At 35.3% G+C, this 26,106-nt stretch overlaps 1 long non-coding RNA gene across 1 annotated transcript; it reads left to right on the top strand.

Moving 5' to 3' along the window:
- Positions 1 to 1,110: 1,110 nt before the first annotated feature.
- On the top strand, positions 1,111 to 19,027 carry LOC123652436. The gene is made up of 3 exons (XR_006741787.1): positions 1,111 to 1,122; positions 12,703 to 12,709; positions 18,934 to 19,027. It is a non-coding gene; the product is annotated as an uncharacterized LOC123652436 (long non-coding RNA).
- Positions 19,028 to 26,106: the final 7,079 nt, after the last annotated feature.

Below are 26,106 nucleotides of genomic sequence, written 5' to 3'. Positions count from 1 at the left end.
GCATATTAGCCTTTTATATAGATAGATAAAAGGTAGATGTTGAGTTCTATCTAGCAAGATAGTCACAATTTAAGAGCAATACCACTTGTAATTTCCATGTGTGTTATTTTGGTTATTTCATCTCTTTCCTCATAATCTTTAGCAATAAGGCTCTTAAAAAGGATTTATGTGTTTATCCTCCACAAAAATATAATAATAATAATAAGCTAGCCTATTCCACAACCCATCTTAAAAGAAGTCCCAAATATTACTTGTGCAGTGTACTTGAGAAAGGAAAAGGATGCATATTGAATAGGTAGGTGGCCTTCAGAAGGCAAAAAGTATGTAATGATAAGCCCACATTGGCTTATGAATAGCTCTGAGGATGTAACTGTCAGGAACCACAAATAGTTCCTTAGAACAGATAACCTGCACAAGGGCGGGGGCTATGTTTTCATTAAATGTGGATTGAAAACACTGACAAATTAATGTTTGTCACTACACAAAGTGGTCCCAGACCATTGTATTGTTTGATGTAGGTTTGCATTTTGGGTATTAGACTCTTCCCTTCACCATAAAGATATGAACTGTTGCTTATGTCTAATGGCACCCCACACCCAAACACAGTTTTTGTAAAAGCTGATAACACTCCCTCTCTCTTCTAATAGGATGCTTCTAATATACTCTGACAATGCTAGAACCATTTTTAAAGAAAGAATTAAAATGCCCTAAGTGAGAGCCTGCAGGATTTCCCTATATAAGAAGAATGTTGTATTACCACATAGCTCTTGCAACTTCCATCTTGCCTGCTCTACTATTGAGTTGTTGACACTGCGGCAGATTGAAGGTTACAGAAGTTCCAGATAAGTTACCTCCAGTGAGGTGTTATGTTACTGGGACTATTTTTAACCTAAAACCAAAGATACTTCTCTACAACACACAAAATTAACATTCAAATGTAATTTCAAATTGTAAAATGTCTTGAAAATGACAACTGTGTACCCAAATTAAAGGCTACTTTCTAGACACCTATCACATCTATTTTTGTCCTCTTCCTTGAGATTTCAGTTGGTTCTTCTTCCTTATTCCATCTTGTCTATATTTTCTTGGTTCAAGTATTTTATCTTATTTCTCTGTCTTTTGGTGTTCCAGAGATATTTCCTGTATTTTATAATCAAAAGGAAATGGATTTAACTAAGATAATACATATAAAACTTTATTTTCCCATAATTTCTTCAAAATATGATCTTAAGAAAAACCCTATTCTATGATCTTAAGAAAAATGGGGGGAAAAATTAATCAAGGTCATAGAGATTTAAAATATTTCCCAGAGATTTTACTTGATGAATCAATTACCTATTAATGATTTTTTAGTTAGAACTAACTCTGCTAAAAGAAAAATTACAGCCCAGCTGGAGTGGCTCAGTGGTTGAATGTAGACCTGTAAACCAGGAAGTCAGGGCACATGCCCAGGTTGTAGGCTCGATCTCCAGAATGGGGTGTGCAGGAGGCAGCTGATCAATGATTCTCTCTCATCGTTGATGTTTCTGTTTCTCTTTCCCTCTCTCTGAAATAAATAAAAATATATTTAAAAAGAGAAAAATTACATTTCAAAGCATATTAATGTCCCTGATATATGCATGATTAATTCTGCTTTTGTCAGTAAAACTGAAGCTATGAAACACTGCTCTGCCTGATTTACTCAAGCTAGTACATTTAGTAAAGCAGAGTTTAATGGCTACTTTAAGCAAACTATTTCAGAAACAAAATATTCCAAATATATTAAAAATAATTCCAATTAACTAATGATTGAGTTTATTAAAATCATTTATTGGGGAAATAACTTTTATCCAATTTTTTTCACTTTAACGTATCTAAAAAAACACCTTCATATCATAATTTGAAGCAATGTGCTTGATAAATTCAGAATATGTTTACCATTAAGTGACTATAAAAACATAATGTTTTAATATTAACTTCAAGTAAGTTCTTCCTATACTTTGAGTAATAACATGACTCTCACTAAAAGAAATCTAACATCAATCTTTTCCCAGATATCAGATGCATCACAATGCAATTTTCTGGATAAATCACAGTATCTTCCTACCTCTATCATAATATACTCCAAGACGATGGATATAATCCATATAATAAACTGAATTACATGACAGAATATCCTATATAATAAAAGCCTGATATGCAAATTGTCCCCTCTGGAGGTCCTTAAACTGGGAGTTCAACCACTCATTATGATGTGCTCTGACCACCAGGGGCTGATGTGCTGCGACTTCTCACCAGCTACCAGGGGGTGGGGGAAACGTGGACGTGGATGGAGGTGCAGTGAGAATGTGGTGTGTCGGCTGAGCTTGCTCTCACTTCCCCTGCTAACCTCTCCTGGGATGCCAGGGCTTGTGTGCCTGGAATGTTCCTGGGCTCAAGTGCCGGGAACCGCAAGGAGGCCAGCCAAAAGAGCATGCTGCCTCTTCCCCCCGCCCCCCTACCTGAGCTTCTATGCAGCACCACTGGGTGGCCCAGAGGCCCACGCTGCACCCAGGCCCATGGCATCAGCAGTGCTCACCACATCTTCACATGGGGACTCAGGCTCTGAGACTCAGGAGGAGGGAGGCTCGAGGGGGCCCAGGGGCCCAAGTGCTGTCCAGTGCCCAGAAGTCAGCTGGGACCTGCCTTTCCATGCCAGGTACTTGCACTTCGATCACCGGCCAGGCCTATGGACCGCACCTGAGCACGAATTTCATGCACTGGGCCTCTAGTTTATTATAAGAATTAACAGCACTTAATAATAATAATTATCAATCATCAATTAATTTCAATCAAGATAAGGAAAAAAATCAATGACTCAATAAACATTTTTAAAACACCCCAAGTTCCTAGGTAACAAAAAAGAAAAGCAATTATATAGAACTCAAGTATGGTACAACAATTACTCTAAAATGGATGTTGTTCTCAGTTTTAGGATACACTGGAGAGAATAACTGAATATTCTATTGGCTTCTTCCAATATCTATTCATAGCAATTACACACTAGTTGTTTGCAGTCATGTGGCTTTCAGGATGGGAGTCAACATATCTTACTGTGCTGAGAATAATTACCCAGGTGCAACTAGAATAAGAGAATTTTGGTTAGGCAGCAACTAAGACTATCTAGTTTACCCTCCCTGTATTAAAAAACAAGGAAACTGAGGCTCAGAGAAATTAAGTACATAGCCCTTGCAATTCACACAGACAATTCATAGCCAAGCAAGGTCTATAACCAAGTTTTCCCAATTATTTCTACTAATATGAGTTAACACTGAGAGTCAGAACCATTGATCTCCTAGGATAAGATAGGCCTTTGGAAATTTACCAGCTGTGTGACCTTGAGCAAACTGCAACCGTTCCAAAGCCCCTTCCTTTTTATTTTAAGTGTAGAATATGCATACTCTAATAAGGTTGTTGTAAGGATTTCATACAGCTTGTAAAGTGCTTAGCACCTCAATTAGCAAATAGTAAGCATTGGAAAACAGGTAGCTATTATTACTTCTGACCTGAAAACATAGCTGCTCCTAATGTTTGAGAAGACAAGAAATTGAATTCAATAGCACAATGGAAAAGGTCTCATCCATCAGAGCTTCTCCAGCCTACCACATTCTTCAAATAGGAGAAAACCCCACCCAACAATCTATTTCACCACATCGAAAATCCATCTTTGACACTGTTAAGAAAAAGAAAATACCAACTGCTGCCAAATGTCTTCTTCTATGTGTTGTACATATAATTTGTTAACAAGAAATTGCAAAGGGGTTTCTGGCTCCACCCAAAACATGGAAAATAAAATGGTGGGAAGCTAAGACCACACATCTGAACTGGAACTCGCAGAAGCTTGTTCTCAGCTCATTTAGTTGTGGGCAGGGAGGTGGGATGAGAAAACAAAATTATTTCTTTCTGCATCATAAAGCAGAAATAATGGCTATCTTAAAAAACACAATCACCTACACTTCTCAACACAATAGAAACGAATCGTTTCCTTGCCCTGGTAAATTAAAATGCACACGGATAACAACTGAGCATCTTTTTCGAAAAACTGAGGATTCAGCTATATCCGAGCTGCACTGAACCCTAGGATTATGAAACATTCTTATTAAATGGAGAGACAACATAATGGGAAATATCACCTTGAAATCAACAAGGAAGGAATCACATCATGCCAAAGGTGTCTCCATTGATAAAATCCCGACCCTCCATTCTCATAGCACTGCAAACCCACCCCCCTCTAAGGAAGTTACAGGAATCACCCCCCAGCAACCAACCTCAGCATTCAGCATCGACCGGATCGACCCCTACTCAAACAGCGCTAAGCACCAGGGGTCCCAAGCCCCTCCCTGGAGCTGCAAGTCCTGCGCTGTATCCCGACTACCTCACTTCCTTTCCGTCCATCCTCCCATGCTCAATACATGGCATTTCTCGCCAACCATCGCCACTGAGATGGTAGGAACAGACTTCCTATACTTTGTCAGGGAAGTACCAGAGCCACAACATACCCGCCCTATTACGATCACATCAAACTCCGAAAGGAGATCATCCGCCATCTTGACAGGAAATGTGTCATGTGACTATTGCTTGTGAAAATGAGATCAAGTTAGGCATGGCCTTGGTAGAAAGCGGAAAAGAAAACAGTGCATTCTGGGTATTGTAGTTCTTGGGAGGCGGGTCCAAGTAACTAAGCATTCTATTTGAAATGTTTGCTTGAAGGTTAAAAGCTCAATCCATGTTCCTGGCAGAGTGCAGTAGCATGTTTAGGCTGGGAGGTTTGGAATAGACAAGAGATGTTGAATTTACTACGGTAGCTAGGATGAATGTGGGGAGACTTGTTTACCCCTTGACAATGATGAATCAAGAATTGTTTGGAGACACCTAGGACAGGGAGAAATCGAAAAGGGATTGCTCTGTGAGCAAAGTACATTTCATTCCATCCTGGTGTGTGTGTGTGTGTGTGTGTGTGCGTGTGTGTGTGTGTGTGTGTACTTTCCTATTGATCCTCGAAGCGTGATTTTTCACACCAATATTTACAAACTATATGCTGCATCTTTTTCGCCTCTATGTTTTTCCCATGAAAGCCCAGGAAAAATCTCTGGCTCTAGTTTCACCAGAATGGAACCCGCATGGCGTTTATACTTGTTCTAGTTACTCCAAACAGCCACCCTGACAATATATATTTGCAAAATTAGCCTTGCTAACAGGAGGGAAGAAAGATATGAAAGTATATTAGCTGCTTGGTAAGCGTTTATTGATTCAGAATCTGGTATCCTGTACATATATAAGATTCTCCTGATAAGCTACTGCACAAATGATCAACATAAAATAGCCTTTACAGTAAAGTGATTAAAGTAAATGCATTTGATGATGGGGTTTGGGTAGTCTATGCCAAGCAGGTAATATAGCTCTCAAGTATTTTCAAAGTCAGCTTCCTCCCACCCTAGCCCCACCAAAGCAAAGAAGAGGGGGTTCATGGGAGTGAAGAAAGGTACATTTTTTATCCCAGAAATTCATTGTGTAGTTATATTACAAGAGTTCCAAAATAATTTAGAGAAAGTGCAGTAGTGGACCTTTCCTTACATCACCTGTCCTGGAGTTGTTTGTGGTTCCCCAGTCACCCTGTTGTTCCTTCAGCATGGAATGATATTCACATCCTCTAGCTAAAATTGATTCCCAAGATTGAGCTTGGCTTTTACCATTTTCTCCTTTCATCTATTCCCTATATTGGATTAAATTTTCCTGTATAGTGTTACCACTGTGTCATAACCTCCAAATTGCACTGAAAGTATTTGCATTTACACTGGTTCTTATACAGTACACATATCCCCATACATACTCACAAAAATATATACCCACATATGCAGCAGCCAAAATTATAAGCCCCTGAAAGACAAGGACCATGCTTTATTTATATTTTTCTTCCTGCATCTATTATAAACTGGCACAATAAGAATTTAATAAATGTTTGCTGAACTAAGCTTAGTTCTGACTCCCCTAATTGTATGATAAGTATTATGGAGACAGGGTCTGTCTTCACCTTTCTTTATACTTGCGACCACTATTATGGGTCATATTTTGAAGATGCTCAATATCTTTGTTACTTTGCTAAGGTTCCAGGGAAATTCTCTAAACTTGTATTTTGCCCTAATCATTAGCAGCATTGTACATGAGTACTATCAAAATTAAATATATCTTATCTGTGTGATCTGTAAGATTCTTAATATCACCAATGGAAAAGGAAATTAGTAGTTTTCCCAGGGTAAACACAGGAAACTTTCCAAAATCTTTTCTAACAGTTGATAAACTATAGATGGGTGGTTAAAAACATGATAAATAAAAGTATTCTATCTTACTGTGGATATATATGTGTATGTATATATGCATATATATATATATATATATATATATATATATATATCCTTTTCACTATGGGTATAACTAATTTTCAGTTTTCCTTAAATATTCATTCAGTACCTACTATGTGAAAGACACTAATTTATATGCTACAATTACAGCAATAAACAAAACAGACAACAAAAAAGCCTTTCATCATGAAATTTATATCTAGTGGGATGAAACAAAATAAACAAATACTCTGTAATACTAATTTTCCAATACGTTTTGCCTCACATTTCAAATCCCTTTTTTTTTTACTAAGACTAGAAAGCATAATCCTCAGAAACATAAAGTTGCCAGCATATATTTATCTGTTTTTTCTCTGAAGCATCCCACCTCTCTGAGCATGGAAAATTTTAGAAAAATGTAAAGCCTCTGCATGGAGAAAAATTTCAAAATAATTTTTCTTTCAAATGTATTTATGTAAATTTTTGCAAAGTAAAGATGAATAAAAGAGCTGATAATTTCAATAAAATAGCATAAAGTAAAGCCATTTAATTGTCATCTCTTCTATTATTCTAAGAACATCTATTTTTGAGAACTGAAATATTTTAGTTGGCTAAGTGATAATAACATGAAGTGATGAATACCTATGAATTGACTACCCTATTAAATCACTACAATGTTGATTTTGTACTTAGAGATTTCATGAGTTGAAAAACCATGATTACCTGAACATTTACCTTTATTCAGAAGTTTCTTCAACTGTGGGATGTGGAAATAGTCCTTACTTCTGGTCTTTCCTTTGAACTTCAGATCAATATATCCAACCCCTCACTCAACATCTCTTCTGAACATGTTCAATACTTAACTCCTGAACATTTCAACCCCATTTAAAAACCCATTTTCTCAGTGTGCCCTACCTTAGAAATGGAACCACTTTCTAATCAATTACTCAAATGAAAAACTTAAGAATCACACCTGATAATAACATTCGCTTTCACCCCTAAACAATTCATCAGCATCTCTTGACAGGTTTATCTCAAAGATATATTGTAAATATATACAGCTTTCATTATAGACTTCCCCCATAATCTCTTACCTAGACAATTACAATAGGCGCCAGCTGTACCCTTATTTACACTTGCTTCTCTCCAATCCTTCCTCCACACTGCAGGTAAACTTTTAAAAATTTATACGTGATCATGTCTTCCTCTACCTAAATCTTTCATGATTAACCCATTGCTCTTAAAATATATTCACAAATTTTAAACATTGTCTAAAAGGTCTTGTTAAACTGTCCAGTCTCATTTTATACTTTTTAAAAATATATTTTATTGATTTTTTACAGAGAGGAAGGGAGAGAGATAGAGAGCTAGAAACATCGATGAGAGAGAAACATCGACCAGCTGCCTCCTGCACAATTCCCACTGGGGATGTGCCCGCAACCAAGGTACATGCCCTTGACCGGAATCGAACCTGGGACCTTTCAGTCCGCAGGCCAACGCTCCATCCACTGAGCCAAATTGGTTTCGGCTCATTTTATACTTTTTATCCTTTTCTCTCTAAGTTCCAGTTATATTGGCTCACTTTCATTTCCTCTAATACCACATGCTCCCTTCTACTTCAGGGCCTTCACACATGCTATTCCGCGTGCTGATGTGCACTTTTATCCTTCTCCCTTTCTCCTAGCTTAGTCCTATTCATTTTACTTTTCGTTCAAAACTTCACATACTCCGGCAAGTCTTCATTGAGTCCACAGTCTAGCTTAGGTCTGCTATCACCCTATCCCCCTCCTTTGTTGAATTTTTCATGATTAGAAATATCAAATATTGTTTTATATCTGCTATTTTCATAGATGGTAAGCTCCACAAAGGCAAGGACTGTGTCTATATTATTTATCATTATAGTCCCAATACACAATTCAGTGCCTACCTGGCATATAATAGGCACTCAAAAATATCTGCTGAAATCCCACTTCTGGGAATATATGCAAAGCAAATAAAATCACTATCTTGAAGAGATAGTAACACTCTCATATTCATTGTAGTCTTATACACAGTGTTCATTGACAGGTGAATGAATAAAGAAAATGTAGCATATACATATAATAGAATATTATTCAACCTAAAAAAGAAGTAAACCTCGTGATTTGCAACAACATGTATGAATCTGCAGAATGTTATGCTAAGTGAAATAAGCCTGACACAGAGATACAAATATCACATGATCTAACTTTTACATGGAATCTAAAATAATATTGAGTTGAATTCATAATAACAGAGTGTTGAATGGTGCTTACCAGAGGCTGGAGTATGGAAAAGGGAAGATATTAATCATAGGGGACAAAATTAAATTATAAGATGAATGAGATCTGGGGACCTACAGATCTGGGTAATATACAGCATGGTGACTATGGTCAATAATATTACATACTTGAAATTTACTAAGATTTTAGATATCAAGTGTTCTCACCACACACATACAAAATTGTAATTATGGGAGGTAGTGGATATATTAATTAGGTTGTGGTAATCACTTTACACTGTATAAATATATCAAAACATCATGGTATATACCTTAAATTTATAAAATGTTAATTTGTCAAAAATGAATAAAATTTAAAATCTGCTGAATTGAATAATAAAATATAGGAAGTCTTCAAGAAACATCATGAGTACTATTTTAAATGGGAATAAAATTAATTGATTACTCAGTAAACTTCTTTCATCAGCTGGTTTTGGGTTTGCAATTGGACAAGTAATGCACATGTGGTTAATTAAAAACTCCAATCAACCCAAAAAGGTCTCTATGCTCTCCCTGTCCCTCCGCTGTCCTCTCCAGAGATAAGCACTGTTTTTCATTTCTTGTGAATCCTGGTAGAGACGCTGTGTGTATGTGTGTGTAACAGCAATCCCTCTCTTTTTAGACACAAAAGGCAGCATGCTGTAAGCATTATTCTTAACCTTACACCTTTATTTTTCACTTAATAATTTTGAAGATCCTGTGTTCTCAATACATATATGGATGCCTCATATTTAATGGTTTCCTATAATTCCATTATATGGATATGCCATGTTTTATTTAATATTCCTCTATTGATGAATATTTGGTTGTGGGTTTTTCCTAGTCTTTTGCTACTACAAATGCATAATGGTTATGAATTCAGATTCTTGTCCAGACTTCCTAAGTTTGAGTCCCAGATGGTCTTAAGTAAGTTATTTACCTTCAGAATGGTCTTAAGTAAGTTATTTAACCTTTCAGAACCTCTGGTTCCTCATCTGTAAAATGGCAACAATGATGTTATTTACCTCCCAGGGTGGTTATGGGGGGGGGGATAAAGTACTTATAGAACTATATTTGACTGATAGTAAGCAGTCAACATATTCTTTTGGTAGTAGTAGTAGTAGCAGCAGCAGCAGGAGCAACAGCAGCAACAGTAGTAATCATTGTGAGGATATGGGAGATACCGACTTTCACCTGATTGGCAAAAATTAAAATATTTGCTAACACACCGTATTGGTAAAGGTATGAGGAAACAGGCACATGTGTGCATTGCTAATGGAAGTGGGAATTGATACAATTCCTTTGGAAGGCTGTTTGTCAATTTCTGTCAGTGATTTATTTTTAATATATTTTTATTGATTTCAGAGAGGAAGGGAGAGGGAGAGATAGAAACATCAATGATGAGAATCATTGATTGGCTGCCTCCTGCACACCCCCAATTGGGGATCACGCCACAACCCCGGCATGTGCCCTTGAGCAGAATCAAATACAGGACCCTTCAATCCTCAGGCCAATTCTCTATCTACTGAGCCAAACCAGCAAGGGCATGTTAGTGATTTAAATGCATATATTTGATGTTTTAGAATTTTCTCACTTAGAATTTATCCTAAAGACTGGTGAATGTTTAAATTCTTATTTGCAATGATATAATACTATATTGGTAATTTCAATAATTTTCTGACTATTGGGTTTTATTTTTTATTTGTTGATTGATTGTGTGTGAGAGAGAAAGAGTGAGAAAGAGAGATTGGCTGCTCCATTTACTTATGCATTCATTGTTTGCTTCCTGTATATGCCCTGATTGGGGATTAAATCCACAATATTGGTATATCAGAATGACACTCTAACCAACTGAGTTGCCCAGCCAGGACCTGATATCTGGGTTTTAAATTAATATCACCAAAAATTAACTTTTCATCGTAATAAATATTTATTTTGACTTAATAGTACTGCTATGCAATAACATAGCATATATAATCTGTTCTAAAATAAAATATAAATACTTTTCCTCATATAAACATAGTTAGGAAAAGTTTATATAAATTCAAGGATCTTAAAAGTTAGTAGTGGGAGGATAGAAATCTTTGTTCGCTGAACTATCCCAAGCTTCTAGAGAAATGCCTATAATTGAACAGGAACCTAATAAGATATGTCTTGTATGTTGAAGGGGTGTGATCTGTAATATTCACCTGTGAAACCCCTTTCAATGCCACGTTCAACCTTTTTTTCCCCGTATGTCCCGGGAAAGAGTAATTCTGTAGAATAGTAATAGGGGTTTTATAATAAAATACATTCAGAGGACAATTAGCTAGATGGTTTCTTTACCGGGGGACTGTTCAAATCTTTTTATAGTAATTATACATGTGAACTATAAGGATTTCATACTTTGGGAAACACTAGGCTGGACTATTGATCTGATACAGAATGATATTTCTTTTATTCTTATTGGTAAGACACAGCAAAAATTTTCTAGGAGTGGTATGGGTCATATAGATTAGAACTATTATATACACTTTCCAGGTGTCAGTGTTATTATTATTGTTTATGATCCAGCAGTCACATAATTTTACGCCACACACACACACACACACACACACACACACACACACACACACAATGAATCTACTACTCTGGGATCTCATCTTACCATATTGTAAACAACCAAACTAACCAGTCAAGAGACCTTCTTAGAAAAAAATAATATATTTATGAATGTAAATCTTTTAAGTCCATTAAAAGCAAGCAATAATAGTTCAGGAAACACCTTATTATAAATTCCAGACTCACAAAGAACATTTTTTAAATGTAGAACTAGTGTTAGAACTTGCTTTGAATTAAAATATTTTTCTATCACTAAACCTATGCTCATAGTGGCAATAAAAAAATTATTAGCACAAGTACTCTGGACAGTAAAACATAGCTAAAAATGGAGAAAGTCCAGTATGCTGAAGAATAACCTAGAATTACATGAAGTAGTACATTTATGAGCATAATGTATGTTCATGACTTTTACAATATACTCAGATAAAGTCAATGTAGACTTCAAATATGTACAAATATTATTCTATCGTACCATTTTCTGTTGTATATAATTCAGTTCTTTGAATTCATGTTCATTTCTATCTCTAAAAGATAATCAGTGTTATGGCAGCAATCATTTCCACTACATCAGAAATCTGTTTTAAGTGCTAGCTTTAGAAACAAAATGATTATTTGTACTAGCTATTGTATTTGCCACCTTCTTCAATACAGAAATATTTAGAACAAATTAGCATCTTTCATAGTACTTTCAAAACAAAATAAAACAATAAACTATGAACAATTTTGTGAGAGTTTCATGAACCTTTACAGAAAGCCTTGCTGTTCTTGTTTCAGCTGTTTAATTGTAATGTCATAGTAACAGAGAGCAGCATACCCAATTCTGCATGAATGGATAAGCACATTAAATAAGGAAGATTTAACAAAGTAAATCAGACACTGGATTAAACATTTTCTGCATAACAGACCACAAAATATGCTTTCATTTTACCAATGAATTCTTGGAATTAGAAGCAAAAGAAAAGTGCATACCAACTTAATTAAACTGAATATTCAGTGGCCTGATTGCCAAACTTCTTTATCAAACTAACATCCAGTTAATTATAATTGTCTAAAAAATAAAGCACACAGATGGAAAAGATCAAGTATAAACACTATTCATTTGCATTTTATCATTCAATAATTTTTCTTCTGTTTTAATATTCCCAAAGTTTAAATGCAGTAAATTTTCTGTATGGTTGCATAAAATAAAAAGTTCAGACAAACACATGGAAATCTGCATTATGGGATGTTTTTACATTTAATGGATTTTATTTTTAATTTTTGATAAGAAAAATAATATTAAAAAGATACGCTAAGTGAAATAAGCCAAAGACAAATACCATATGATTATACTTATAGGTGGAATCTAAAAAACAAAAATAAAAAACAGATACAAACTTATAGACACAGAAAACATTTTGATGACAGCTGTATGGGAAGAGGACTTGGGGGAATGGGTGTAAAGGGGGAAGGGATTAAGAGGTACAGATTGTAGGTTGCAGAGTAGTCACAGGGATGTAAAATATAGCATCAGGTATATAGTCAATGATATTGAAATAACTGCCGTATGTATAGTGTCAGCTGGTTACTAGATTTAATGGAGTTATCAATTTTTTAAGTTATAGAAATGTCCAATCCCCGTGTTGTACACTTGAAACTAATACGATATTGTATATGTCAGTTGGAATTAAAAATATATATTTTTAAAGTAAAATAAAATATTTAATTTCAAAGGGTGCACTATTTCCCCCTAATTTGCTGACAAAACCTTACATCAGAATTTATAACAGGACAATTCATAGTAAAAAATTTAAATGTTCTGTAGTTTATACTGGTAGTCCCTCCTTGGATTTGTGTTTTATTAGTACAGTTTGTTTTTACTATAGTATATTCATGTTTTATTTCAATGCAAAAGCATATTTAATTAGTCTTAATCAGGAAATGATTGAGTAACCTGAAATTCAAAGCTGTTTATAGTCTCTAATCTCAAGGATAATGGTTTATTAAGTCTATGTGTGACTCAAATTTTTAAGAATAAAAATAATCATTTCATGTTTGGACTAACTTTGTGACAAGTTTGTATATAAAGAAGTCATTTGGAGTATATTTTATTTTCTATAAGGGTTTGGAGATAAATATATGACGTGCCTACTAAAAATCAGCAATTGTTTCTATAAATTACCAATGTCTACCATTGCTCCTGTATTTTCACGTGGAAGCTACCCCTCCTACACCCCTACCAAAAGGCATGTTAAGTTTTAAATGCCACATTACTTCAAGTTTCTAACCACAGTAGATTGGAGGGAAAAAAAAAAAAAAACCGCAAAAAAAAAAAAAAAAAACCGCAAAAAAAAAAAAAAAAAAAAGCTGACCCAAGACAATCCTGCTGTACAACTAAAACTAATATCATAATATATGTCAACTACAATGAAAAACAAGCTTTTTGAAAAATGATAAATCTTCGCCTGCAAATATTTATGCCTAGACTTGATCACTGTTTTCTTCTTCTCAGTGTTGTGTTTTTTGGTGTTTATTTATTTTTTTTGTAGTTGCTCAAATATTTTTTAAAATCTTTATTGTTGAGAGTATTACAGATATCCCACTTACCCTCCCCCCTCCGCTATTGCCCTCCTCCTCCTTCAGCCTCCTGCACTGCCTCAGGTCTTCAACACTCTACTGTTTGTGCTCATAGGTAATGCATATATGCATATAACTTCTTTGCTTATTCCCTTCATGACCCCTCCCCATTTGCCTCTGAGATTCTTCTGTCTGTTCTATGTTTCCACGCCTGTGGTTCTATTATATTCATCAGTTATTTTGCTCATTCTTTGTTTGTTTATTTTGTTAGATTCAATTATTGATAGATATATATTTCTTGCCATTTTATTGTTCATATTTTTCTTCTTCTTCTCTCCTCCTCCTCCCCCTCCCCCTTCTTCTTCTCTTCCTCTTTTTCCCTCTTCTTCTTCTGGAATACCCTTCAAGCCTGACCAGTGTTGCTCAGTGGTTGAGCATTGACCCCTGAAGCAGGTGGACACTGGTTCAATTCCTGGCCAGGGCACATGCCTAGGTTCTGGGCTTGATCCCCAGTAGAAGATGTGCAGGAGGCAGCTGATCAATGTTTCTCTCTTATTGATGCTACTATCTCTTTCTCTCTTCCTTCCCTTTCTCGCTCTCTAAAATCAATAAAAACATTTTGAAAAATAACCTTCAACATTTCATGTAATACTGTTTGGTAGTGATGAATTTTTATATTTCGCTCTAAACTAGAAATCACAAATTGCTGGCACATTGCCAAATCTTGAACATTGACATACTTGAATCCAATTGTTAGTTTTTATTCCTTGTTTTGCTTCCATTCCTAAAGTAATTCAAAGGATAAGATAATAAACAAAAAGCAGTTAGCTATATCTCAATCAAAAGTAGGAAAAGGGAAGACCATGATTGCTTCCTGTTTCAAGACAAAGGTGCTCCTCAATTTATGAAGGGTTACATATGTTGAAAATATCATGAGTTGAAAATGTGTTTAATATGTCCAACCTACCAAACATCCTAGCTTAGCATAGCATACCTTAAAAGTGCTCAGGACACTTACATTAGGCAATTAACTTGAGTTTCATATTAAAAGCAATTTCTTTTCTCTTTTTCTCACCAGAAGTGGGAGACAGATGGGCATTTTGTAAACATGATGGAATGCTAAAATATAAAATGCAATATCCATAAAATGCTGGCAACACAAAACACTATAGAGTATTTGCTGTTTATCCTAATGATTGCATGGCTGACTGGGAACTGCAGCTCACTGCCACTGTCCAGCATCATGAGAGAGTATGGTTTCACATATTGCTAGCCTGGGAAAAGAGCAAAATTCCAAATTCAAAGTACAGTTTCTACTGAATGTGTATAACTTTCATACCATTGTAAAGCCAAAAAAAAATTGTAAGTTGAATCATTGAAAGTCAGGAACTTTTGCTAGTTATTCTTATGCCAGACAATTTTACTCATTTTTTATTACCTATCAGATCATTGTAAACATATGAATTTCCAGCTGTTGCTATATATAGTCTCCAACCCATGATAGCAAGTACACCAAAACTCTGATCATAAGTGTTACACCCACCCTGATTAGTCAACTCACATTTACCCAAACCACATACAAGTACATTTAGTGTGCTGACAATTCGGTGTCTAATTTGAAGCTTATATTGTTTGTGTTTTTTAAGAAATGAGAAAGTTATGGAAATTTAAATATATATATATATATATTTCTACAACCCCCCAAAATAAAATTATATATGACTCCCCATTTTTATAATGTCTAATATTTTGAAACTGGTTAAATCCTTTAGGCATTTTATCAAACATTTCATCACAAAATTGAGTTTAAGGTGGTTCATAAAGCTAAAGCATTGATGTCTCCCATATGCAATATCTTATCCTGAACTTTTAAAAGAGAGACCATAAACAATAATTCATAAATATATCATCTAAAATGAGTTATTGCAAACTCATATTTGTTGAAGAAGATACTTATTTTAAACTCACAGGGATAGAAACAAATATGAAACCTCTGTATCTGCCACATGCAAACCAGAATGTTGAAAAATGTAAGTTATGTAAGTTACAGGTTAAACATCATATTTCCAGTTCTTTCAGGAACAATATATTGATCTAGTGTCTAATTGTGACAAAGGAAGTCAGAAGACAGGAGAATTACCAAAGAGTGTGTTATAAGTGCTCTCTTTGAGATTGTTTTTGAAAGCCTTTAAAAACTGGATGTGTAAGTTAATGTAATATTGCTTTTAGCACTTCCTCAATGGCTCATCTTAGATTTTGCTAAACTTGGCAGCATTAAAGGAGTTACATTTTCACATGGATGCACTCTTCCTGAACAGAATGTATTTGACAGAAACAAGTATTTCTTTCATGCTAAGCATTTGTGTGTCTGCTTTCCATAACAAACAGCTAGACAAAGCTGACCATTCTGGACTCTCTCCCAATATTTCCAATTTAGCTATGAAAACAAGATTTTTATTTAGCTATGAAAACAAGATTTGGAGGAGTGCCCTTTAAAAGTTAACTCTTTAAGAGAACACTACAATTTCCCTTAATAATTATTTTATGATTTAAATTCTTTTCCAGTTCTTTAGATATCCTAATACCATCCGAGTAGGTAAGGAGACATTTTCATTAGTTGTACTTTTTTCACCTCTCACATAATTTAGCATTTTATTATAGTTCTTATTTGCATTACTTTTTGTTTTGGGTACTAAGTCTGATCTTCATAATCAGATTAGGAAAACATTTGCTGTGTGTTTGGTTGACAGAGTCTACAAGAGTCCCAAGCTGCCAGAATTTTGTTTGAAATACACTGTTTTTCAAGAGTTCAGCTTTTTTCATACTCTATCCTTTAATAATAATGAAAAGTATCCATTAAAAAAGAATAAATTATTATGATAGTTTAGGACCTTAGTAGAGTAATGGAAATAATCTTGCCAGGCTATATTTAAAATATATATTCAAATACACAATAAGCCTAACTCCAGTGGTTTGAAAAACAGCATGCCATGCATCCAGTATTCTCAATATTTCATGGAAGTCAAAGCATCCAGTGAAAAATTTGACACTGAAAGAATAACTATTCTGTTCCTTATTTTGAATCAGGTTATTAGAAATACATTGACAAGAAGACCTATTTATAATTCATCACATTTCTATTAAGGAAGATAAAGACATATATATTTTTTTTGTTTGTAAAAGAAAGTGGATGAATTAAAATTGATATTTTAGTTGAATATAATTATGTCATAATAACCATCATCTTTATATTTGTTAGCCTAAATGACTGACTTGGAATGTGTTCTGGATTTTGTCAAATGTTTTTTTCTGTGTCTATTGATATAATCCTGTGATATTTTTTTCAATTTGTGTATGTGATGTATCACATTTATTGATTTGAAAATATTGTACCGGAATTACATCCTTGGAATAAATCTAACTTGGTCATGGTATATGATATTTTTAATATAATGCTGGATCCAATTTGTTAATATGTTGTAGAGAATTTTAGCATCTATGACCATCAGGGATATTGGCCTGTAATTCTCCTTTATTTGGCTTTGGAATTAGGATAATGCTGGCATCATAAAAAGAGTATGAAAATTTTTCTTCCTCTTGGATTTTTTAGAATGGTTTGGGGAAGTTAGGTGTTAGTTCTCCCTTGAATGTTAAAACTCCCTTGTGAAGCCCTTGGGAGCAGAGCTTTTGTTTGGTAGGAGGTTTTTTTTGTTTTGTTTTGTTTCTGTTTTTATTACTGCTTCAATCTCATCAGTTGTTATTGGCCTATTCAGGTTTTCTGCTTCTCCTTGATTCAGTTTTGGAAGATTGTATTTTTTCTATGAATTTGTCCATTTTATCAATGTTATCCAGCTTGTTGGCATATATAATAGTTGTTCATATTATTTGCTTACAATACTTTGTATTTCTGTGATTTCAGTTATTTCACCTCTTTAGATTCTGATTTTATTTACATTGGTCCCCTTTGTTTCTTGGTGAGTCTGGTTAAATGTTTATCACTCTTGTTTATCTTTTCAAAGAACCAGCTCTTGGATTCCTTGATTATTTGTTTTGCTTTTAAGACTCTTTGTCATTTACTTTCAACCTGGTCTTTATTATTTCCTTCCTTCTACTTACTCTGGGCCTTTTCTTTTGTTCTCTAATGCTTTTAGTTATAGTATTAGTTTATTAGAGCTTTTTCTTATTTCTTGAGATAAATCTATAATGCTATGAACTTCCCTCTCAGGACTGCTTTTGCTGAGCCCAATAATTTTTCGTTGTTGTATTTCCATTTTCATTTGTTTCCAGGAAGTTTTATTTTTATTGCTTCCTTGATTTCATTGGTAACCCATTCATTATTTAATAACATACTATTTAGCCTCCATTTGTTTTATGGTTTTGAGTGTTTTTATTATAATTGATTCCTAGTTTTATGCCATTGTGATCTGAGAAGATTCTTGATATGATTTCAATCCTCTTGAACTTGTAGAAACTTATTTTGTATCTGAACGTGTGGCTTTTCTTTGAGAATGTCCCATGTACACTTAAAAAGAATATATATTCTGCAGCTTTGGGGTGGAATGTTTTGTCAATGTCAATCTGATCTAGTGTGTCATCTGATCTAGTGTGTCATTTAAGGTGTCTGTTTTCTTGTTGAATTTTTGTCTGAAAGATTTATATAGTGATGTTGGTAGGGTGCTCAAGTGCCCTATTATAACTATATTGCTGTTGATCCCTCCCTCCATTTCCATTCCCCAAGAGTGTGTGTGTATATATATATATATATATATATATATATATATATATATATGCTCATATAGTGGGTGCATATATATTTCCAGTGCTATATCTTCTTATTTTATCAATCTATTTGGTATTATGTAATGACTTTCTTTGTCTTTTTGTGACCTTCATTTTGAAGTCTATTTTGGCAAATATAAGTATTTCTACTAATGCTTTTCTTTTTCTTTTTCATTTGCATTGAAAATTTCCCCCACCCATTTGCTTTCAGTCTATGTGACTTTTAATCTTTTGTTCTGAGGTGGGTCTCTTATAGACAACATATATATGGTTCATAATATCTTATCCATTCAGTCACCCTTTGTCTTTTCTTCAAACAAGAAAAATGGCTGTTGCAGTTTGGAGTGGGGGATACCTGGGCAGCATTTAACCCATTTACATTTAAGGTTATTATTAATAGGTACATATTTACTGCCATTTTTGTCTTTATACCTATGTTCCTCTCAATTTTTTTTTTCTTCTTACAGCATTCCTTTAACACTTTCTGCAAGTCTGTTTTGGTGGTAATGCACTTCTTTAGCCTTTTTTTTTTTTTTTTTTTTTTTTTTTTTTTTTGTCTGGGAAGAGCTTTATTTCCCCTTCAATTTTAAATGATAGCCTTGTTGGATAGGTTAATTTTATGTTCAGGTCCTTGTTTTTCATTACTTTGAATACTTTGTGCCAATCCCTTCCTGCCTCCAGTGTTTCTGTTGAGGAATCAGCTGACATTAGGAAGGGTACTCCTTTGTAGGTAACTTTTTATCTCTCTCTTGCTGCTTTTAAGGTTCTTTCTTTGTCTTAATGTTTGTCAGAATGATTATGTTGTGTCTTGGAGAACATCTCTTTAGTGGCTTTAACTTTGACTGGCCCCACACTCCCTGGTGGTCAGAAGCGCTGCCACCTTTCATGGCTTGATGTTATGTGGGCTGCTTTTCTTGGTTTTGGTGCTCTGGGCTGTGAAGCACTGTCTGGGTTCTGGGCCTTGATCTTCTCAGGGAAATAACCCTCCCATAGCTGAGAATCCCTCTTCACTCTCGATCTGCCACCCTTAAAAGTTGGGTCAGTCCTTCTCACAACTTCTCCTTTCCTACCAGTTTCCAGGTGTTTTCTGTCCTTCCCTGATATATATGTTCTCCTCAGCTAGACATAAATTGGCAATTCTGGGTGAATGTCCCCTAATTTAGTTTTTTTTTTTATTTCTTTATTGATTATGGTGTCACATAATTGTCCTCATCCCCCCATCCCCATCCCAAACTCCTCCCCATGTATGCCCACCCTCTATTGTCCATGACCTCTGGTTAGGCTTATATGCATGCACACATATCCTTTGAGCCCCTTTGTCGTCCCCCCCCCCCATCTTTCCCCTGAGGCCTGACAGTCTGATCACTGCTTCTCTGTCTCCTGATCTGTTTCTGTTCACCAATTTATGTTGTTCATTATTTCCCCTAGATACGTTAGATCATGTGATACAAGGAATTCCCTTATAAGGACCGAAACTGAGACAGCCATAATGGTTATGATGAGAGGCAAATTAAACAGTCTGTAGTGAGTACCTTTCTGGGCCAACAGTTCTTTTGAGTACCCATTTCAATGTCAAACAGTTCCTTATGTGTACATGTCAGCCATGGTATTTCAGATCTGGTTGGTTGACAAATGGTGTTGATGCAGTTCCGACCATTTCTGGTTTGGTCCTAGGCATCCTTCAGCGACACACAGCTCCGGTCTGCTAGTATGGCAAGGCGTTGTCAGCATCTTCCATTTCTGGACTGTTTCTTTTCTGTCTTCATGGCTGGGGCACTCCTGTCAATTCCTTTGTTGCAGGAATCCACATGGTTTCGGAGTTGTTTTCTGAAAATATACAAACATATTCTCAACCAAAAGTTAATAAAGGGATATTTTCTATAAATTTGACTTGGGATCCCTTTTCATTTTATTTTATTTATTTAATATTTATTTATTTATTTTTCTCAAATGATTTTCCTCTGGCTTGTTTTGACACCATGTATGTTTTTTATGGGTATCTTGTTGTTAGCATTTCAAATGAAAGTTAATTTTCCATAGTACAAATTTTCTAAATGTAATTGATTCACAGGATATTTTTCCTTACATGATATTTTCCCACTATCACCCCCTTTTTTAATTTAAATATTAGGAGGCTTTTGGAAATTTTATCATATAGTATTGATAGCTTTAACATTTTAATTATTTGCTCTAAAATATGACTGCTTTAGGTTTATTACATGTTGTGAAATTTTACCATGAGATAAATTGCCAATAAGCATTCTGTTAACATTTTAGGAATAGTTTTTTGTACAGTGCAATCAATTTTTCTAGAATATTTGCTTATTTTAATTAGCCAATTTAATTATCTCTGAGAAATTGACTACTATTCAACTGTCAAACTAATTTAGTTTTAAAAAATATATTTTATTGATTTTTTTACAGAGAGGAAGGGAGAGAGATAGAGAGCTAGAAACATCAATGAGAGAGAAACATTGATCAGCTGCCTCCTTAATACCCTCTACTGGGGATGTGCCCACAACCAAGGCACATGCCCGTGACCAGAAACAAACCTGGGACCCTTCAGTCTGCAGGCTGATGCGCTATCTACTGAGCCAAACCAGTTTTGGCATAGTTTTATTTCCAGTCTGGTCCTGGGAGGAGGTGTAAGAAAGGTCTACCTATTCAGCTGCCATCTTCTCCCTCCTCTGGAAAACTGAATTTGTTGAGTGAGTGTATTTTAAATTCTAATACATTTTGTAAAATGTTTTTCAATTAAAAATTTATGATAGCTCCTCTCTTTTGTGTCACTGTAATGTTGTTATTTTTTTATATGGAGCTGTAATATAATTTCCCCATTAGTTCTGGTACTGACCTCTGGATTCATACATAACCTATTCAGATCTCTCCCATATAATAACTCTTTAAGAAGTTAAAGTGTGTAATCATTTTCTGCCCATTTTTTTCTCCATATTTTACTGCCTGTATTAGACATGTGCCTATGTGGTTGTCATGTGGCTGTCATATCCATTCCTTCTTCCTTTGTTCTGCCCTATATCACAAGGGTCTTACCTTGTGAGACCCCCACCCTCCTAGGCTCATATGTTGGCTGACTTCTGACTATGTTTACCAATGTGAAACAATGATAGGAGTTTGGAAGGAGGAAAGATCTAATTATCTATGTATCCATCTCAAGAAATTAGGTAAGGAAAAACAAATTAAACTCAGTGAAAGTAAATGGAAAATAATGAAAACAAAAGCAAAATTTAATTAAATAGAAAGAATATCATACAATGGAGTAAATCCAATAGGTCAAAGTTACTTTTTTTTTTTTTTGCAAAGACTAATAAAATTGAAAAACTCCTTGCAAAATTGTTCAAGACAAAAAAAAAAAAAAGAAAAAAAGAAAATTAAAAGATAACACAAATAACCAATATCAGGGAGAAAAGAGAAGCAGGATCCTGCAGATATTTAAAAAGTAAGATGGTATTTTAAATTTAAACTTCAATTTTCATAAAATAGAAAACTTTCTTGAAAAACACAACTTACTAACATACACAAGAAATAGGACATTTGAATAGTATTATATCTATTAAAGAAATTGAATTTTCAATTAAAAACTTTCCTACAAAAAAACTCCAGCTCCAGCTGTCAGTAAATTTTTCAAAATATTTGCCAAGACCAGTTTGGCTCAATGGACAGAGCGTCGGCTTGGGGACTGAAAGGTCCCGGGTTCGATTCCGGTCAAGGGCATGTACCTTGGTTGCGGGCATATCCCCAGTAGGGGGTGTGCAAGAGGCAGCTGATCGATGACTCTCTCTCATCGATGTTTCTAACTCTCTATCTCTCTCCCTTCCTCTCTGTAGAAAATCAATAAAATATTTTAAAAAAAAATTTTTTTTTCAAAATATTTAAGGAAGAAGTAGCACCAATGTTATATAAGTTCTTTCATAGAATAGAAAATGAGGAAATATTTTGCAATTCACACTATGTAATCATAATAATATAAGAATACAATAAGTAAGAAAATTTACAGACAAATCTCTCTGATATACATAAATGAAAAAAATTATCTTAAAGTTTTATAAAGTTGAATCCAGTGATATATGAAATAGATATTTATCATAGTCAAGTTGCATTCATGCTCAAGAATTCAAAGGCTAAATTATATTAAAAAATATTTTAATTAATATATCAAAAATTTGATAGCTCTAATTTTGACGACTCTCTATTCCTATGGTGTAGTTAACATTTTTTCAAAATACTTTATTATTAGATGATTGATTATTGAATCCTTGCTAATAATGAAAGTTATTGTATCATAAAGAAAAATCATTAAATCTATTATAAATTAATTAAATAAATTAAAATCAATTGAGGAGAAATAAAAGAAGTTAGAAGAAGTCGATGATAATCTTAGTAGATAGGTTAGAGTTAAAATTCTGCACTCAATTGTAATTTAAAAAACTCATAAACTTTTAGCAAATCAGGAATAAAAATAACACTTCCTTGCCCTAATCGGTTTAGCTCAGTGGACAGAGTGTCAGCCCATGGACTAAAGGGTCCTGAGTTTAATTCCAGTCTAGGGCATGTACTTCGATTGCAGGCTCAATCACTGGCTCTGGTCAAGGTACACATGGGAGGCAACCAACTGAAGTGTCTCTCTCACATAGATGTTTCTCTCTCTGTGTCTCTCCCTCTCCCTTCCACTCTCTTTAAATATCAGTGGAAAAATATCCTCAGGTGAGGATTAGCAACAACAATAACAAAACAGAATAGCATATATATATATATATATATATATATATATATATATATATATATATATATATATATATTTAAAAGCCCAGTGACTGGAATGGTGAAATGAACAGAATGAACAGAATGACTGGTGGCTATGATGTGCACTGAGGCAGCCAACCAGCCTGATACAGGCCCCAATTGCCCTCCTGTCCCTGCCAGCCTGGCCCCTCATTGGCCCCAAACACTGGATTGGGGTGGGGCTGGCCAGCAACTGCCCATGGCCCCTCCTCCTGCCAGCCAGGCTCAATGAGCCCCCATTGGGGCAGGCAGGCTAGATCCCCCCCCCCCACCCCGTGCATGGATTCCTGCACCAGGCCTCTAGTATAAAATAAAACATTATAGCAAAGACCATGTTCAGTGGTGAAATACTGAAAACTTTTGTTCCGAGAATGTCAGTCAGAAGGAATACCTGCTATCTTCACTTATATTCAACAATAGAGGCCCGGTACATGAATTCATGCTTAGGTGGGGTCCCTCGGGGTGGCCTGCAGAGATAGGGCTCCAGCTCATGCCTCCAGCTTTGCAGCCTCACAGCCCTGCCTGGCATCCTGCCTTGGCTTGGTTCTGTCCCCTCACCATTGGTTGGAAAAAAGTGTAAAAGAGACAAAGAAGAACCCACCAATTCCAATAGAGCTAAAGAAACCCAAAACACTAATTAAAATAGACAAATGCATCCATTTATTCACTGCATCATTATTTACAATAGCCAAGATATGGAAGCAACCTAAATGTTCATTGATAAATTTAAAAACCAGATAAAGATACTACAGAAAAGAAAACTATAGGTCAATATGCCTGATGAACATAGATGCTAAAATCCTTAACAAAATATTAGTAAATCAAATCTAGCAATACATTAAAAAGATTATACAGCAAGATTTAGTATGATTTATTACTGAGATTCTAGGTTAGTACAATATCCACAAATCAATAAACATGATACACCACATAAACAAAATGAAGGATAAAACTGATATTGTTTTATCTCAGAGGAAAGGCAGCAGTGGGTGGGTGGGAAAATATCAATCAAAGAACTTATATGCTATATATATATATGTGTGTGTGTATATACATATATTGCATATAAGTTCTATTGTATATATATATATATATATATATATATATATATATATATATATATATATGTCTTCCATGGGCACAGACAATAGTGTGATGAAGATCCGAGGCAGGGCAGGAACAGGCTAGATGGTTTCAATGGGGAAAAAAGGGAACTTATGTATTGAATAATTTCAACAATAAAGATCTTTTGAAAAGGAAAAAAAAAATATGATCATATCAATAGATGCAGAAAAACATTTGACAAAATACAGTGCCCATTTATGATTAAATCTCTCATCAAAGTGGAAATAGAGGGAACATATCTTATATAATAAAACCCTAATATGCAAATCAACTGAATGGTGGAATGACTGGCAGAACAACCAGTCGTTATGATGTGCACTGACCACCAGGTAGCAGATGCTCAATGCACGAGCTACCCATGGTGGTCAGCGTGCTCCCACAGGGCGAGCACTGCTCAGCCAGAAGCCAGGATCATGACTGCTGAGTACAGCAGCAGTGGTAGGAGTCTTTCCTGCCTCTGCTGCAGGCAGGCAGAAAGGAGCAAGGGGTCCCAGACTGCAACAGCCCTGGACTGTGAGAGGGATGTCCAACTGCTGGCATAGGTCCAGACTGTGAGAGGGCACAAGCAGAGCTGAGGGACCCCCAGTGCAAGAATTTCATGCATCAGGCCTCTACTCTATATATATGAAAGCCTAAGTGACCAGCCAACTGGCCGACTGTTTGACTAGCCGACTTGTAGCTATGATGGACCACCAAGGTGCAGGCACTCAATAAAGGAGCTGCCAAGCTGAGGTGACCTGGAAGCTGCAGTTCTCGGGTGATACACCCAGAACCAGAGAGGAAGGAGCCTGATTCCCAGGTACATCACCCAAGAATTGCCCTCTCACAATCCAGGACACCCTGGGGGATGTCAGAGAGCTGGTTTTGGCCTGATCCCTGGCAGACCAGGCCGAGGGACCCCATCAGTGCAGAATCTGTGCACTGAGCCTCTAGTCAATAATAACCTTAAATGTAAATCACTTAAATGCTCCAATCAAAAGACATAGGTAGCTGGAAAGGATAAGAAAGCATGACTCATATATGTGCTGTCTACAAGAGACCCACTTTAGAACAAAAGACACATTGATTGGCTGACTCCCTCACGTGACCCACTGAGATCAAATCTGCAATCACACTTGAACCTGTGACCCTTCAGTACACTGACTTGTTCTTACCATTGAACCACACCAACCAGGGCACTTGGATGTTGTTTTTACCTATACAATAAGAGTTTTTATTTTTGAGTACTTTCCAGTCTCCTAATACAGTGTCTCTATCACCATCTTAGTCAATGGGTTCAGACCATCTTCTCTGAACTTAAATGCTCAGGTTACTTAGACAATCAGAGTTTCCTAATTTAAAATTTTTGTCTTTGTCTTAAATTTAAGAATTACCTTTTAGTGTAATTCTTGCCTTATGATGGGTGCTACAGGATACAATAATATCTAGGGTTTCACTGCTCTTCCAGAGTGCTACAACAAATTTTTCCACTTCAGAGTTTACACATGGTAGGTTATTCTCTGATAAATTACTGTAGCCTAACCCCTAACCTACACACTGATTTTAAATAAGAAATGTTGAATGAATTAAAAACATGCATTTTAATTTGGAAGCAAAAATAGCTCAGAACTG

The sequence above is a fragment of the Pipistrellus kuhlii genome, unplaced genomic scaffold, assembly GCF_014108245.1.
Source record: "Pipistrellus kuhlii isolate mPipKuh1 unplaced genomic scaffold, mPipKuh1.p scaffold_m20_p_16, whole genome shotgun sequence".
In the NCBI taxonomy this organism is placed as follows: domain Eukaryota; kingdom Metazoa; phylum Chordata; class Mammalia; order Chiroptera; family Vespertilionidae; genus Pipistrellus; species Pipistrellus kuhlii.
This window is presented reverse-complemented; position numbering and strand designations above follow the sequence as displayed.